Source organism: Mauremys mutica, chromosome 3, assembly GCF_020497125.1.
Source record: "Mauremys mutica isolate MM-2020 ecotype Southern chromosome 3, ASM2049712v1, whole genome shotgun sequence".
Taxonomy (NCBI): Eukaryota; Metazoa; Chordata; order Testudines; family Geoemydidae; genus Mauremys; species Mauremys mutica.
This window is the reverse complement of record NC_059074.1, coordinates 141,425,191-141,442,270: the sequence shown is the minus strand read 5'-3', so window position 1 is coordinate 141,442,270 and position 17,080 is coordinate 141,425,191. Positions and strand designations below refer to the sequence as shown.

The following is a 17,080-nucleotide window of genomic DNA, read 5'->3' as shown; positions in this document are numbered from 1 at the left end:
ACGTAGGCCCCTAAATTCCAATGTCACTTTTGAAAAAGAAATTTAGGATCTTAAGTCATTTTTGAAAATTTTGCCCCTAGACTTTATGCTTATGCCACTTTCTCACCTTTTCCAGTGGAAAAATTTAAAAGCGAAAGGGAAGCTGTTGACTTTAGTTTTCAATTCAGATTCCTTCCACCTTTATTAAACTTAATGGCAGTTGAGTGGCTAACTTTCCAACCCTTGTGAAATTCTAATATTTTTAAAAGAAATGCTACAAAAATAAAACAATAGGACAGAATTTGAAATCTCCACACTTGTCTTAGGAGCACCTCTGTCTTTTATTATCACAATGTTGTCAGAAGAGCTTTAAGAAATGCTGTTTTCTCCCAAAAACAAACAAAACCCAACTACACCCTCTCAAATATCTTAAAACAAATATTCTGCTAATAAAATTAAACATTGTCTCTTCTACTTCTCTGAAAAAACTTAGATTCCACCCTAGAGCTTGGAGAATCCTATGGTCTCATTCAAATTGTTTAGCCACCCAGACAGAAACTTTTGGCCTTTCTTTTTTAGGGAGTTACTTATTTAGAGAAGGGTTAGACAAAGCTCTAAAGGATTTTTTGAATCTCAAAACTTTTTACTCAAAAAATCCTCCTCATCCAATGACTGTTTTTTACTTCAAATACAGAGGCTCAAGATTTAATTAAATGAAAAAAGGGACCCTGTCAGGCTGCCTAATGAACCTTTTATTAATACTTAAAGGAAATTAAAAGAAATTAAAACATGTGTGTGGAAAGAGGCTTTTGTTCACGTTGTTGGTGTTTTTGCTTTCATTACTGTTTTTACAGTTCCCCAAAGTGTGTTAGGAGCTTAATCTAATAAACAGGTCCATGCACCAAAAAGTTTACAATCGGAGGGCCTCATACTTCACTGCTGTCCATATTATAGTGTCATTGACACCTGTTGAAAGCAGAAGTAGAATGTTACCAAATCAAAATGGCAGTGTTTCATACCCAGTCTGCACAGGTAGCTATATAAGATGCAAGTCAGTGGAGACTCAGGGCCTGCGTTGAAGCTAAATGGAGATAATAAAAAAGGGATGTGTGTGAGAAATGAGTTAGAATAATGGCTCTAATATAAGATAAATCATGTTAGGTATGTGCATATTTTGAGTCTGGATTATATGTTTGTTTTGTGGGTAGTTAATTTTTAGGAAGGATTTCATTAAGTTTAAAGATACTGAAATTACTGTTCCCTTTAGCTGAACAAATGGGCACTGAATGTGTTAATAAAATTGTTCAGCAGAAATACAGCATCATGGAGTACAATGCAACTTCAGGGCATGATTTGAAACTCCTTTCTTAGGCAACACTCCCATTGATTGCACCTGGACTTCTGCCTGATTAAGTGCAATGGGAAGGGGAACAGAGTCAGCGAATCTGTGTGTTTGTGTGGGGAAAAAGTCCAAGGAAGGTTTAAAAACAAGGAGCGGAATTTTGAACTGTACTCTGAATGAATGGGAGGCCAGTGGGGCTGTGTAAGATGGGTCTGATATGGTTGAGCTTTTTGTTTGTGAGAGAAAAAGGTCAGTCCTATGTAACACTTGTGTGGGAGAGACTTTGAATCATAGATACTTTACATCCGAAGAAGTGGGTATTCACCCACGAAAGCTCATGCTGCAAAACGTCTGTTAGTCTATAAGGTGCCGCAGGATTCTTTGCTGCTTTTACAAATAGAGAGAGAGATTTATATTTGGTGATAAAATTAAGATTAGTTCAAACTAAAATGTAAGGAAGCAATAATTATACAGATAGTCTTTAAGTTAGCTTTGTTTTGTTTTTTTGTTGCACAATAGGTGTACAGTATTGGCTGCAGGTAGATATCTATCTTCGATCCCTATCCTCGTTTACCCATGAAATGTTACATAATTATGCCAAAGCTTAAGGATATTTGACTCTAAAGGAAAAAAAAATCTTTGTCTCCAAAGTTCATCGTGAGGAGGATTATAAACAATAATATACTGGAGAAGTGACAATATATTTTGCCTAGTTGTCTAGGATTTTTGTTGTTGTAGGACCCCTCCAATAAACTTTGAAGTTTGGCAGGAACACCCATTGACATAAGTTGATTCTTTTCTTTTATCAAGATGCTGTATGTGCCAATGAAAAGAATAACACCAGCTTTTCTTTCCTTAGTTATCTTCCAACAATTGCTCAGCTGCACACGTCAGGCCTTTTGACATGGCCTGTTAAACTTGATTACCCATTAAAAACCCAGTGCGGCCACACACAGGTTTGGTAAACGTGCTGAATAGGCATCTCCATTACTTTCCATGAGGACCATATCTCTTTACAACTGACTTTAGACAGAATACAAGCAATGTGATTTCTGTCAATAAGGAATTTTTACCAACTGATTCATTGTATGTCTGAATTTACTTGCTGTAGTTTTGAAAGAAATTATTTTATTGGTAACATAATTGTGCTTACGTGTTTACAAAAGAGGGCAACAATTTTCAGAAGATGCTGTATGTTTTTAGGTAAAGTTTTCTTAAGTGTTCTCATGCTCAAATTCATGTTATTTTGAAAATAGAGTGTATATTTTATTGCTATTGTCTGTCATATTACAATATTTCATAGATATTAGAAGTATGTTGTCTTTTTCCGTTGGTCTTTGCATTGAATACTTCCTCCCCCTCGTCCCTGTAAAAATATTAATATTGGAAGGAAAAAGAGAATATTTGGAATATTATAACTTGTTTTGAGGGATAGAAGGTGTGGGATTATATAGCTTTCATATGGGTTACTTGTGGCTGCTGCAGCATCCGTGTCTGTGTATGTGGTGATGGTGGGGGAAGTCTGTTGGATTTATTTAGTCAAATACACCTCTACCCCGATATAATGCAACCCGATATAACATGAGTTTGGATATAACGTGGTAAAGCAGCGCTCCAGGGGGGGCAGGGCTGTGCACTCTGGCAGACCAAAGCAAGTTCAATATAACACGGTTTCACCTATAATGCGGTAAGATTTTCTTGGCTCCTGAGGACACCGTTATATCGGGATAGAGGTGTATGTACTGATCTCATCCCCCATCCTGTCCATATTGGGTCACAAGGAATGCATCTTCTGTGTAGTAGTTCAGAATTGGAGGGAGAACTTACCAATTTTGGGGTCTGTCATCATAGTTCTTAATTTCTTTGAGGCCCCTGGAGGAATGATGTTGACTCCTGCCTACCCCCCTCACCTGCACTTGCTCTGTAGAGCAGCCATCCACACTAGATTGCTGTCTGCTGCCTGCCATTTTGCATCCCATTCTTCCCTAGCCTGCCCTGCCAGCCATTCTGTCCCTAGCAATTCTTTCCTCCTGTCATTTGAATCACCCTGCCACCCACCCAGATCCCTCTGGAAGATGGTGGGGGGATGATCTTCCACTAAAGCGTGGTGACCAGCTCTGTAGCACATTACTCTTATGTTTTGTATGCCCTCTTATTGTCCCTAAATATTCAATTCCCTTCAAAGTCCCCAGTGAAGTCCTATAAGAGATTAGCATACATGGCTTGTTTTCCTTATTAGCTGTGCTCTAAACTGAGGATTTAAAAGTTGATTGGTGTAGATTTTTTCCTGCTTGCCATTTTTTATTCTCATGAATTGCCCACCTAATGGTTATTGCCTGAAAAATGGCATAAGCCACTGCAATTTGTGTGTGTGTTGCTATCTTGCTGCTAAAAATATATGCTGCATAACTGCTGGAAATCCATTGTGTGTTGCAATATTGAGATCAGAACAGGCTCTTTGAGTAGATATGAACTGGCATGACTCAGAAAGATATCTGCAATATTTTTGTAAAGTCCTGTTATGACTGTGGTGAGGGATTAGTGAAACTACATCAGCTATTTTTCTATTCTTCTTTTATTTTCTGTTTAATATTAGGGTGGGGGGGAAGAAAAATAGGATAACTAAAATTTAATTAATTGTATTCTTGAATATTTTAACCTAACAAAGAGATGTAAATAAAACTTGACAATTTGAGTCGTGATGAATGGCAGTGAGGGGAAAAAATGCTTTTTAAGGTACAGTACTGCTGAGAGACATTCAGAGGGCTCTGCAAATCAATGCTGAGAGTGACTGACTCATATATCAATTGTGACTTTGCGCCAGCTTTAGTGTAATGAGAGCTTCAGTAATTTGGCTTTGTTATGGTTGAACGCTGCTTCTGGGTGAAATTTCATGAGCACATTAAAAGTGAGAATTGGCTTTTTCAACCTCTTATATCTTAGGAGACAGAACTGTGTAATTTTTTTTTGTTTTATAGTAATAGTAGCCCTAAAAATAGGACTTGCATGCTTTGGAAACAGGCATACTGTATTTCTACCTGTATGTGAGAACAAGTATGTGAACTGCTCTGTAGACATTTGTTCCACTTAACTCTGTAGTTTTCAGTATCTGTGTTGCCTTAACAATTCTTTATCAATTTTTTAAAAAAATTTTTGTTTACAGAGATTTTCCAGTAGAGTGTGTAGAAAAATCAGATCCTTGAAGTTTATGTTGCAGGCTATGGTATATTAATGCACTGTAAGTAGAATGCAGATGTTTTAATTTTTTTTCCATTTCTTTACTTCTTCTGGCCTTCTCTTTTGTTTGTTCACTAATACCTCATTTACTTTAAAAAGTAGGTCACCTAGACAAAAGCTTGATCTCCTTTGTTTATAATGGAGTCACATTTAAGTTACTATAGCCTCTACTACAACAAAGTGAAAAAAGGTGCTTCCTCTTTTTATTGCTGATAAAGCAACAGCTCTATTTTGTATTGAAATTCCTTCTTGACAATTGGGTTTTATGCTTTTTATTTTAAAAATGTGTTCTTAAGTTTTCCCATCTTTTAACAATGCATCATGGTAAGCTTAGAATAATGATGATGTGTCTGTATCATTATATTAAACTGAATCTGTATTAGACCAAATGGTCATGCAAGACCTGTGCAGCCAAGTCTGAGAGAGAGGTTGTACAGTCATGGATTGGCCAGGAAACCATGAGGAGGCTCCTAGGGTCTGTGGGATCTCCTTGCAGATTCTCAGGTTCTGTGGAATTTAGAGGATGTGCTCACTGGCCCTCTGTGACTTAACACCTGTAGAGTTCCTCATACAGTTTTTCTCCTCCCATGTTTGTTTTTTCTTCCTGTGGAGGGAGAATATATAAGACATCCATTTAAAATAACTGAGAGAGACTGTGTGACCCCCCATAGTTTACTGTATCATCAATATGCTGATGACATCAGCTCTAAATCTCTTTAATGTGTGTTTGAAACCATCTCCCCGCTATACCAACATCTGTGGGAAGATGGAACCTGTATATAAGCAACTGGGTCAAACTAAATCCTTAAAAGATGGAGGGGGTGCTAATTGGGATGGCAAGGTGTTTTGAGTAACTGTTAGGAGTTGCACCTTCCCCTTCCGCTGAAGGCATCTGCCCTCTGTCAAGGCAGTGAGCAGTCTTGGTGTACTGCTGGTTTCATTGCTATTCCTGGGCACCCAGATAGCCCCTGTGGTTAGAAATGGTGACTTCCATCTTCTGCTAGCCAAAAAGTTGCACCCCCACCCTCTTTGCTGAAGACCTGACCATAGTGATTCATGACAGTCACTTCCAGGCTATGCTACTGTAATCCAAGATTGATCCCCGAGGCTGTATGGAAGCGGAAACGTGTCCATCATGCTGTGGCTTATCACTAGATGGGACAAAACAGAGAGAGGCTGTGATCGGGTATACTGGCCCTTAAGGAAAGAGGAATGGGGTGGGGAGAGCAGGGAACGGGTCCAAGCTACCATGTTACAAGTAGCCCCAACTGTAGAAAAAGCCTTGGGGACAGCAGGGACAGACATGGAGTGCGGGGAGAGGAAGTGGTCCTGGGGTAATACTGAATCTCAGTAAGAAGAGACAACCGTCTTTGTAAGGCCCAGGGTCAGGAGCCTTATAGTTAAGAGCCCCCCGCCCCCTTTCCCAATGAATCAATCCCCCAACCAATTAAAATAAATCCCTGGGGAAGAGCAGCACCCAAGGCTCCCTGTTCTCATGTATGAGCAGAGGGAGAGACTGCTCTGTCAGGAAAACTTTAGCTCCCTGGGAGGGAAAGGGGTGATCCATGGCCTGGGAAGGAGAACTTGGAAGAGGAGCAGGAAGCCACTTCACCTGAAGGGGACAGTGAGAGGAAGAACTTCTGTTTTCAAGGTTTTGAGTTTAAAGTAATTTTGATTTTGAAAGACTTTGGCTGCCAGACCAGGTGTAGCTGATGCCAGGAAACTTGTAGGGGCCACCAAGGAATACAGTGGCGTTGGGCGGTAAGCCCATCACACTGCTGCTTTGCATTGGTTCCCTGTCCACTTAGGGATCCACTGGTCCTTAACTTCAAAATCTGTAGCAAGCTGGAATCACCCTTCCCTGTGATTGTCTTTTTCTCTCTGTGCCCCACTGAATCAGGTGGGTAAATATATGCATAGTGTCTGATGGTCCTCAGCACGAATACCTTGGGGCTGAGTATTTTCAGCAGCAGGTCCTAGGATTTAGAACTCATTACTATGAAAGATCAGGATGACACGGAATCCTGATACCTTTAGGGCACAATGCAAGAGTCACTTCTTAGTGCAGGCCTTTCCCCAGCTACTGAACTTCAGAATGACCAGCAAGGAATGATCTCACACAGTAGAGCAGGAAAAGTAAGGGAAAGGAGGAAAATGTTGGCTTCTTGAGGCAGCATCGGTGTGATTCTCACTTGTGCAGCTGGTGCCTACTTGCTACAATGGTAAAAGTAGTAGTAGAAACACGTAGATGGGATATGGCCCTAATACAATCAAAATGGAGTCAGTAATTAGTGGTATAAAGAGCAACTGTCACTCAATTGCACCAGTATTCATCAGATTAAATTAAAACATCAATCATTTGGTATAACAGCATTAAAGTTAGTGTAATGGAACACTGTCACAGGATCAGTGCAGGGCTGTCAAGCTTTGACAGTTTGGATGAGGAAGACTGCAAAAAGTTATGAGTAAGATTTAAAATTAGGTTCACTGAACACATTGCAAAATCTTTCCTCACCAGTGGGAGATACTTTAAAAACTGGCCTGAAATTAATTGTCAAAATGAGGGAATACCCTTCCAAAAGAGTGAGATTTGGAAGGTTTCTAATTGTCTCTTGCTTTTAAGAATTAAATGGATCATCTTCATCTCATCAATTTCCCACAAATGCCTTGTTCTTTGATTATCAGTGAGAGACTATTATTCTGTGATCATTTCAATTCCATTGACACCTTTTAAAATTAATTTTCAATCTAGTCACTATCTTCTCAGCACTCAGGACATGCTTCCTCATTCATCTGAAGTGCTCTCATTTTGTTCAGGCTGTTGCATCGTGCAGTTCTCGGAATAGCGGGGATTCTCTTAAATTAGTTGTTCTCCTCGATGGACATTCCCATCAAGGGCATTATCACTTTAAAGAGATATTCAGACCAGTAAATCTACAAAGAGACTTTATGTATAATAAAATGAATCCATATTGTCTAGACATCCATGCCACCTCAATGAAAACATTTCTATTACAAGAGGCATCACTATGTATGAATTTATAATCCCTCAGCTCCCATACTTGTGATACTCCTTAACCTACATATGGAAAGGACCTAAGTATCCAGGTTTTGCTTCTTCTGCATGGAAAGTGGCATTAGGTGCCTCCATGGTGCTGGACCCGGTGGAAGGCAGTCTATGAACTGGATTGTCTGTATGGGGGAAGGAGCACACAGTGGTTAGAGCAGGGGAACAGGCATCGTCCCCCGCATGTTCCCAGCAGGACTTCCCCATGGAAAAGTAATAGTGTCCTAGTATTATTATTTATATCATTGAGCCTGTTCTGTAACCTCTTTCGAGCGACACTGGAATGTGCTCTGGTCATTAGTGGAAGGTGGATGCCTGCATTTCAGACACCATTGCTCACTTTCATATACTTATCTGTTATTTATTCTCCTAAAATAAATCGGGCAGAGTATACTAGCCCAAAACTGAAGTAGAGGAGCGCGGACCAAGCTCAAGAAAATGAAGGAGTTGACTCACTCCCCTCCCATCCCCGCCCTTTGAAAAGCAGTGCTGAGGTCTGAAAACAAGCTTCTTGGCAGGAATCTATCTTTCATTTCATCAGTATGCAACGCTTTGATTTCTGTTCCCTAGTGTTTCATGACAGATTCGTACGAAAAACCAATGCTGCTGCTATGACTGCTCAGAAAGAGGAGAAAGGTGACATTATCTAGAATTATATAGCAAACATGCTTTCATGGAAGGACCCCGTTCTGTTGTTCACAGCTTTCATTTTCCACCATGTGCTTTGCATTTTAATCAGACCATGTCAGATTTAGTTTTGGAGCTTTATTTTTTTGTATTCAGCCTCCACCAGAGTAGAAGATTAATGCACAACATTTCTTTTTTTTTTCTTTCCACTTGCTCTGTTTGCAGTGCTGAATATTAGAATGCTGCTCTAGTTTTGTTTCTTGTTTTCATGACCACTGGCGTAACTGCTAATTATTTTTATCTAGATAAATTTGTTCTTACCTCCCATGAACATTTCGTCTCTCAGAAAGTTCTGTTACATTTTTTGGCCTTCAAACACAAGAGCCATCTCTGGACATGCAATATTATTAGGTAAAAAAGGAAGAACAAAGCCAACCTTATTTGTCCATTTAAAAATCATAGTATTTCTTTATCATTTTTTCCATAATAACCACCCCAATAAAGATTAAAGATCATGGAATATTCATCACACAAACTGTTTCTGCAGTTATAATTCATAAATAGCACTAGCAATTAAATTCCAAACAGTCTCTTGGCAGGCACAAGAAAAGCAGAGCTGTCTAGTTCTGTAATACGGAGACTGCTGTCCTATGAGACAAGTCTGAGGGGAGATAACATGCATTTGGGACTGATATGGAGGTCGCATCAGGAGAAATCTTTTAATTTAATTAAAAGTGTAATTAATCCTAGAGAGATTTCGTAACCTGTTACAGTTAGATATAATGGACCTGCACTGTTTACAAGCCAAAAAGTAAATGAAATTTTAACATTTAAAAGATGAAAAAAATTCTTTTTTGCCAAGAAATTTATCTGATGGAGAAAGAATTGAAAAGAGATTAAATGTCACTGTGTTGGCAAGAACAAAATAGGCATTTCAAAACCTTGCCTTTAATAATGAAAAATTAGTGATATAAAACTTTTTCCAGGCAGGTTTGGATTCTGAGAGACTCAACTACCTTCCTGGATTTCTCATAGAAAAATGCTATATATTATCGTGTCAAGAGAAAACCATAAATGATGACACTGTGTTCGATTAGTTACATAATATTCCATCACAGCCAGTGCTTTCACTGTGCATTTTTAAGAGCAAATTCACAAACACTAGCTAAAAAATAACTAGAATAGTAGTGAGATAATGCTTAGCACTTAATATTGCACTACATTTTCAAAGTCCTGGACAAATATTAATCCTAATTAATAAAATAAGGTCACTGACACAGGGCTTTAACAGATAATAATATTAAATAAAGTGTTTTACATTGAAATTTTCTTGATTGACGAATCCTCATTTCACCAGCTCCCAACCCAGGAAAGGGAGAGGGACAGGGCTTTATCAGAGGAGGAGCTTCATTCCTTACTTAACACCGGCTCAGCACCTCTTTCTTGCTGAGATGATGCCAAGACACAGGCTTTTATGATGTCATTGTCTCAGTACCTCTAGCATCTGGGCTGATGTCAAGAGACCGCCATCATAGTTCAGGGCAACTGCACCGGTATTTCCCCGTAGTGGTTCAGTAAGGTCACCCACTCTAGGGCTTCAGGCTTACTAAATATTGTTGCCTTTCTTGGGTGGAGACCTGCCCCTCTTTCTCTCTCTGACTTTCCTGACTGGGACATTTCCCAGATTGTTTAAAGTTGTATGTATGCACTGTCACAGTTGGGACTGCTCTGTAGTGCTCTGCCCCCAGTGAGGCCAAGCATGGTGCTGCAGGCACTCCCTGTCTTAGTCCATAACTTGTGCTGCTTGCTTGGAGCTAAGCAACCTGTGCCATTAACTCAGTGTCAGTCTCTGAATAGTTAATGATAACGAAACTCAGAATTTGGCTGTTGGCACCTTTAAACAATCACTCAAAATGCAAAGGCGAGCATTATTGCTTGAAGGCAAGGGTCTGGCCTGGCTAGGGATTCTGAGCTAGCACTGAGGAGCTCCTCCTCTGTCCCAGTCTCACCCTGCACAGCCCCGAGAAGAAGCAGGAAAGCCTTAACTTGTCTGGTGGCTCCGCATTGGTCAGTGTATCCTGCTGGCCCTTCTAGGCCTATGGAGGACTAAATCTTATTGGTAGCCCAGTCTGAAAGGGTTTTCCTTGAACAGTGGAGTCAGGGGGCAGAGAAGGGCTAATAGATCCCAGTCACATGCACATACAGACAGTGTGTGCAGCTGTGTAGGGGGATGTTCGTGAGCTCCCAACTAGCGTTGGTCACTTTTTTTTTGAACAAAATTCCAGATTTTAAAACAGGGATGGGCAAACTTTTTGCCCCGAGGGCCACATCTGGGTATGACAATTGTATGGGGGGGCCATGAATGCTCATGAAATTGGGGTTTAGGGTGCAGGATGGGGTGAGGGCTCCAGTGAGGGGTGCAGACTCTGGGGTGGGGCTGGGGATGAGGGCTTGGGGGTACAGGAGGGTGCTCCAGGCTGGGACCGAGGGGTTCGGAGGGCGGGAGGGGGATCAGGGCTGGGGCAGGGGTTTGGGGCGCGGAAGGAGGTCAGGGTGCAGGCTCTGGGCGGCACTTACCTCAAGCAGCTCCCGGAAGCAGTGGCACGTTCGCCCTCTGACTCCTACGCGGAGGCACGGCCAGGCGGTTCTGCGCGCTGCCCTGTCCACAGATGCTGCCCCTGCAGCTCCCATTGGCCTTGGTTCCTGGCCAATGGGAGCAGCGGGGGTGGCGCCTGGGGTGGGGGAAGCATGTGGAGCCCCTTGACTGCCCTATGTCTAGGAGCCAGAGGGGGGACATTCCGCTGCTTCCAGGAGCCGTGCAGAGTGGCATGTGTGGAGTGGGGCAAGGCACGGACCCCACTCCCTGGCAAGAGCTTGAGGGCTGGATTAAAATGTCTGAAGGGTCAGATGTGGCCCCCCAGGCCGTAGTTTGCCCACCCCTGTTTTAAAAGATGCCTAAAGATGCAGATAAGCATCTAATCAGCGTAGCACTTTTATGTACCCCACAGTTGCTGGTGCTTCTGCTCCCTCTACTGGGAAAAAGGTTGTGGCCTCATATATTCAGACAACACAGTGTCTCCTATTACTCCTGTTTCGTATTCTCCCACTTGGTGAGACCTCCTTAAGCCAGCTGGTGAAGAGTAGGGTTGCCAAGTGTCCAGTTTTTGACTGGAACGCCTGTTCAAGAAGAGACCCTGGTGGCTCCGGTCAGCATCACCAACCGGGCCACTAAAAGTCCAGTCAGCAGTGCTGCAGGGCTAAGGCAGGCTAGTCCCTACCTGTCCTGGCACCATGCTGTGCCCCGGAAGTGGCCATCAGATGTGGCTCCTAGGCGGGCAGGCCATGGGGCTCCATGCGCTGCCCCTGCCCCAAGCACTATCTGCACTCCCCATTCCCTTTTTTTTTTTAAACGGCCATAGTGGTTCAGACCAAAGGTCCAGTATCCTGTCCTCCAGCAGTGGCAAATGGCAGGTGCCCTAGAGGGAATGAAGAGAACAGGTAATCATCAAGTGATCCATTCCTTGTTGCCCAATCCCAGCTTCTGGCAAACAGAGGCTAGGGACACCATCCCTGCCCATCCTGGCTAATAGCCATTGATGGATCTATCCTCCATGAACTTATCTAGTTCTTTTTTGAACCCTGTAATAGTCTTGGCCTTTAAAACATCCTCTGGCAAGGAGCTCCACAGGTTGACTGTGCGGTGTGCCTTTTGTTTGTTTTAAACCTGCTGCCTATTAATTTCCTTAGCTCTTGAGTTATGAGGAGTAAATAACACTTCCATATTTACTTTCTCCACACCAATCATGATTTTATAGACCTTTATCATATCCCCCCTTAGTCGTCTCTTTTCCAAGCTGAAAAGTCCCAGTCTTATTAATCTCTCCTCATACGGCAGCTTTTCCATACCCCTAATCATTTTTGTTGCCCTTTTCTGAACCTTTTCCAATTCCAATATATCTTTTTTGAGATGGAGTGACCACATCTGCACGCAGTATTCAAGATGTGGGCGTACCATGGATTTATAGCGAGGCAATATGCCATTTTCTGTCTTAATATCTATCCCTTTCTTAAAGATTCCCAACATTCTGTTCACTTTTTTGACTTCTGCTGCACATTGAATGGATGTTTTCAGAGAATTATCCACAATGACTCCAAGATCTGTTTCTTGAGAGGAAGCAGCTAATTTGGACCCCGTCATTTCATATGTATAGTTGGGATTGTTTTCCAGTGTGCATTACTTTGCATTTATCAACATTGAATTGCATCTGCCATTTTGTTGCCGAGTCATCCAGTTTTGAGAGTTCCTTTTGTAGCTCTTTGTAGTCTGCTTTGGACTTAATTATCTTGATTAATTTTGTATCATCTGCAAATTTTGCCACCTCACTGTTTACCCTTTTTCCAGACCATTTATGAATATGTTGAATATGACTTGGCCCAGTACAGACCCCTGGGGGACACCACTATTTACCTCTCTCCATTCTGAAAACTGACCATTTATTCCTACCCTTTGTTTCCTATCTTTTAACCAGTTACCAGTCCATGAGTGGACCTTCCCTCTTATCCCATGGCAGCTTACTTTGCATAAGAGCCTTTGGTGAGGGAGCTTTCAGACCTAGATCTGAAAATCTAAATACACTATATCCACTGAATCCCCCTTTCCACATGCTTGTTGACCCCCTCAAAGAATTCTAGTAGATTGGTGAGGCATGATTTCCCTTTACAACAACCATGTTGACTCTTCCCCAACAAATTATGTTCATCTACATGTCTGACAATTTTGTTCTTTATAGTTTGCCCGGTACTGAAGTCAGGATTACAGGCCTGTAATTGCTGGGTCACCTCTGGAGCCCTTTTTAAAAATTGGTGTCACATTAGCTATCCTCCAGTCATTTGGTACAGAAGCTTATTTAAGTGATAGGTTACAGTTGTTAGTCCTGCAATTTCACATTTGAGTTCCTTCAGAACTCCTTGAGTGAATTCCATCTAGTTCTGGTGACTTATTACTGTTCCCATTGGCCGGGAACCACAGCCAATGGGAGCTGGGAGGGCAGTGCTTGCAGGCGAGAGCAGTGTGTGGAGCCTCCTGGCTCCCCCGCCTTGGAGCTGGACCTGCTGGCTGCTTCCAGGGTGCAGTGTGGTGCCAGGAGAGGCAAGGAGCCTGCCTTAGCCCTGCTGCGCCACTAACCGGGAGCTGCATGAGGTAAGCCCAACCCCTTATCCCAGCCCTCAGCTCCCCCAAACCCGGAGCACCCTCCTGCAGCCCAAACTCGTCATTCCCAGCCCCACCCCAGAGCCTGTACTCCCAGCCAGAGCCCTCACCCGCTCTGTTCCCCGGCCCTACCTCACAGCCTGCACCACCAGCCCAGAGCCCATACCCCATCCTGCACCCAAACCCCATGCCTCAACCCACTGCCCTCCCCACACACTCCGAATCCCTCAGCCCCACCCCCAGCCTGGAGCCCCCCCTGTATCCCAAGCCCCTCATCCCCAGCCCCACCCCAAAGCTTGCACAACCAGCCCAGAGCCCATACCCCCTCCTACACCCCAACTCCCTGACTCAACCTGCAGCTGCCTCCCACATTCCAAATCCCTCAGCCCCACCCCCAGCCTGAAGCCCCCTCCTGTACCCCACACCCTTCACCTCCTTCTGCACCCCAACTCCCTGCCCCAGCCCGGATCCCCCTCCTGCACCCTGAATCTCTAATTTCTGGCCCCACCCTGGAGCCCACACCCCAACTCCCTGCCCCAACCCAGAGCCCCCTCTCGCACTCTGCCCCAGCTCAGTGAAAGTGAGTGAGGGTCGGGGAGAGCGAGCCACCGAAGGAGGGGAATGTAGTGAGTGTGGGGCGGAGCCTCAGGGAAGGGCAGGGCCTTGGGGAAGGGGTCAGGTTAGGGTGTTCAGTTTTGTGTGATTAGAAAGTTGGCCACCTTAATGAAGAGGCAGGAGGAGAGAGAGCTGTGCCATACCCAGGAGAGGGAAAGGAATGTGGAGCTCTGCTCTCAATAAAGGAGTCTGTGCTCTCCTTTTCATTAACAGCTGTTTGCACCACTCAATAATATAGTTATTGCTGAGCTGCTGCAACCCCGGTTCAATCCTGGATGAGCAGATTGCGTGAGCTGTGCTATTTGTAGGACATTTCATCCTAGTTACCAAGATTTTTGTTTAAGTTCAGGCAGTAAGAGCACATCGCTCTTTGAGATCTAGCTCGTGATGTGGGGGGAACAAAGCACAAAGTTGGTGGTGGAGCGAAAAGAAAAACAGATGCAGAGCACAAGGGGCAAGAAGTGGGTAGTTAAAAGAAGAGAACTGAGATATAGAGGAAGAGCTTTATGTAAACCCTTGAAGATGATCTGTAAAGGGGCAAAAAGCCACTGTGGGGGAGAGGGAAGATGACATGGTCAGAGAGGAATATGATTTAGTTTTAGCAGCTGCAGTGTGGATAAATTGGAGAGCAGCTCCTTGCTGCGTTCACATGGAAGCTATGAGAATACCTAGCAGATTTCTTTTGTAGACCTTTTGAAAATACATACAGATGTGCTTGTTCACTCGCTCACTTTGCTTTTGAATTGCATATTTTGTAAATGTAATTTAGTTGCCCTCCCTTTACTTGCAGCTTAAATACCTCAGTGCATTTAGAAATGCCCTTCTGAATCTTTACAAATTTACTTGAAAGCTGGGGAAGATTTAAAGCTGAAAGCACATCCTGGATGTCAGAAATAAACTTTATGCTTTGAATTTTATGCAGGAGTCATGTGTTTAAAACCTCTGTGCTTCCTTTGAGCATTGTCTTTGTTCTGCCTTTGTGAATTCAGACTTCCCTCTGTCCTTCCCTCAATCTCAATAGTTTCATGATTTATCTTTGCTGCTCAGAGAATGTAACTATCTAGGTCTTGTGGCTTCATCCACTGTTGGCGTCAAGGTCAAAATCTTTTAATTTTATAGGTAGAGTTGGTACCATAACCCCAGGGTCTGCTGCTATATATTAAAAACCTGTTAGTTTTCTCAGAATGACAGAGTCTTACATTTATATCTGTTAGTTTTTGTATTGAATTAGTTGGCTATATTTGACCGGTTTTCTTGACAGAAATATAACATTAGAAGGCTATAAACATCATAATTTCAGATTAATTGTTACTGTGTCATCCTGACATTTTATATTAGGCTTTTCTTGTTAAAACAAAAAGATGACATTAAAGACTTTCCTCTGAGTATGAAGAGTTAAACATGGTTCTTATTAGAGGCTTTAAATTGAATAATATGTCTACAGACAAAACTATATACTTCTTAGCAAGAGAACAGAGGCAGTTTAATCACCTGGAAAGATACTGGTTCACAGGTAACTTGCTCCTGAAAGTTGATGATTCATTTTCCACAGGTTCTTGTGCTGCTTTACACCTTTTTGCCAATGTATGAAAAGTTAGTTTTGGTGTAACTCCATTATAGGAGAGTTCCTTGTGATGATAATAGTGACGATCTTTCCCTTCATACCTTTGTAAGTATTTATTTGCTTACATAGGGGTCTGTTATGGATTTTAGCTATGGCCCTGGATTTAGTCTTCTCAACCTCTCTATTTTCCACCTGTGTAGAGCCTGAATACTTGGGCTTTATGTAGATGGAGAGGGGTTCACCCTATTTGGCTATCTTTGAATAGTGAATGGCGCTTTTAACATGTTGTATAAGAATGTGAAATATAGCAGTCATTTTAACACATTTTTAATCATAGAATCATAGAAAGATAGGGCTGGAAGTGACCTCAAGAGGTCATTTTGTCCGTCCTCCTGTGCTGAGGCAGGGCCAAATATACTTAGACCACTCCTGACAGGTGTTTGTCTAACCTGTTCTTAAAAACTTTCAATTATGGGGATTCCACTACCTCCCTCGGTAACCTGTTCCAGTATTTAACTATCCTTATAAAAAGTTTTTCCTAATATCTAACATAAATCCCCCTTACTGCAGATTAAGCTGATTACTTCTTGTCCGACCTGTGGTGGGCATGGAGAACAATTGATCAAATATGTTAAGGGCTGTTACAAAGAGGACAGTGAAGACTGTTACCAGGTCCTCCCATAGTCTTTTTTTTCTCAAGACTACACATGTCCAGTTTTTTAACCTTTCCTCATAGACACGGTTGTCTAAATCAGTGGTTCTCAACCAGGGGTACAAATACCCCTGGGGGTACGCAGAGGTCTTCCAGGGGGTACATCAATTCATCTAGATACTTGCCTAGTTTTACAACAGGCTACATAAAAAGCACTAGTGAAGTCAGTACAAACTAAAATTGCATACAGCCAATGACTTGTTTATACTGCTCTATATATTATACACTGAAATACAAGTACAATATTTATATTCCAATTGATTTATTTTATAATTATATGGTAAAAATGAGAAAGTAAGTAATTTTTCAGTAACTGTGCAGTGACACTTTTGTATTTTTATGACTGATTTTGTAAGCAAGTAGTTTAAGTGAGGTGAAACCTGGGGGTACGCAAGACAAATCAGACTCCTGAAAGGGGTAGTCTGGAAAGGTTGAGAGCCACTGGTCTAAACCTTTTATCGTTTTTGTTGCTCTCCTCTGGATTCTCTCAATTTTTTCCATGTCTTCTCTAAAGTGTGGGATGCAAAACTAGTAACAGTATTCAACCTGAGGCCTCACCAGTGCCAAGTAGAGCAGAACAATTGCCTCCCATATCTTAGATATGACACTCCCGTTAATACATCTGAGAACAATACTGGTCTTTTTCAGAAGTGCATCACACTGTTGACTTATTCAGTTAGATCCCTTTAAGCAGTATTATCACCTAGCCAGTTATCCCCTATTTAGTA

General features: G+C 42.3%; 1 protein-coding gene and 1 long non-coding RNA gene across 3 annotated transcripts in view; one reads left to right on the top strand and one right to left on the bottom strand.

Moving 5' to 3' along the window:
* The window catches only part of SMYD3 (SET and MYND domain containing 3), a 642,972-nt gene that overhangs the window by 170,999 nt on the left and 454,893 nt on the right, over positions 1-17,080 (top strand). The gene's annotated exons all lie outside the window — the stretch shown is intronic.
* On the bottom strand, positions 4,823-9,708 carry LOC123366164. The gene is made up of 3 exons (XR_006577948.1): positions 9,571-9,708; positions 8,574-8,642; positions 4,823-5,162 (listed from the first exon to the last, which is right to left on the bottom strand). It is a non-coding gene; the product is annotated as an uncharacterized LOC123366164 (long non-coding RNA).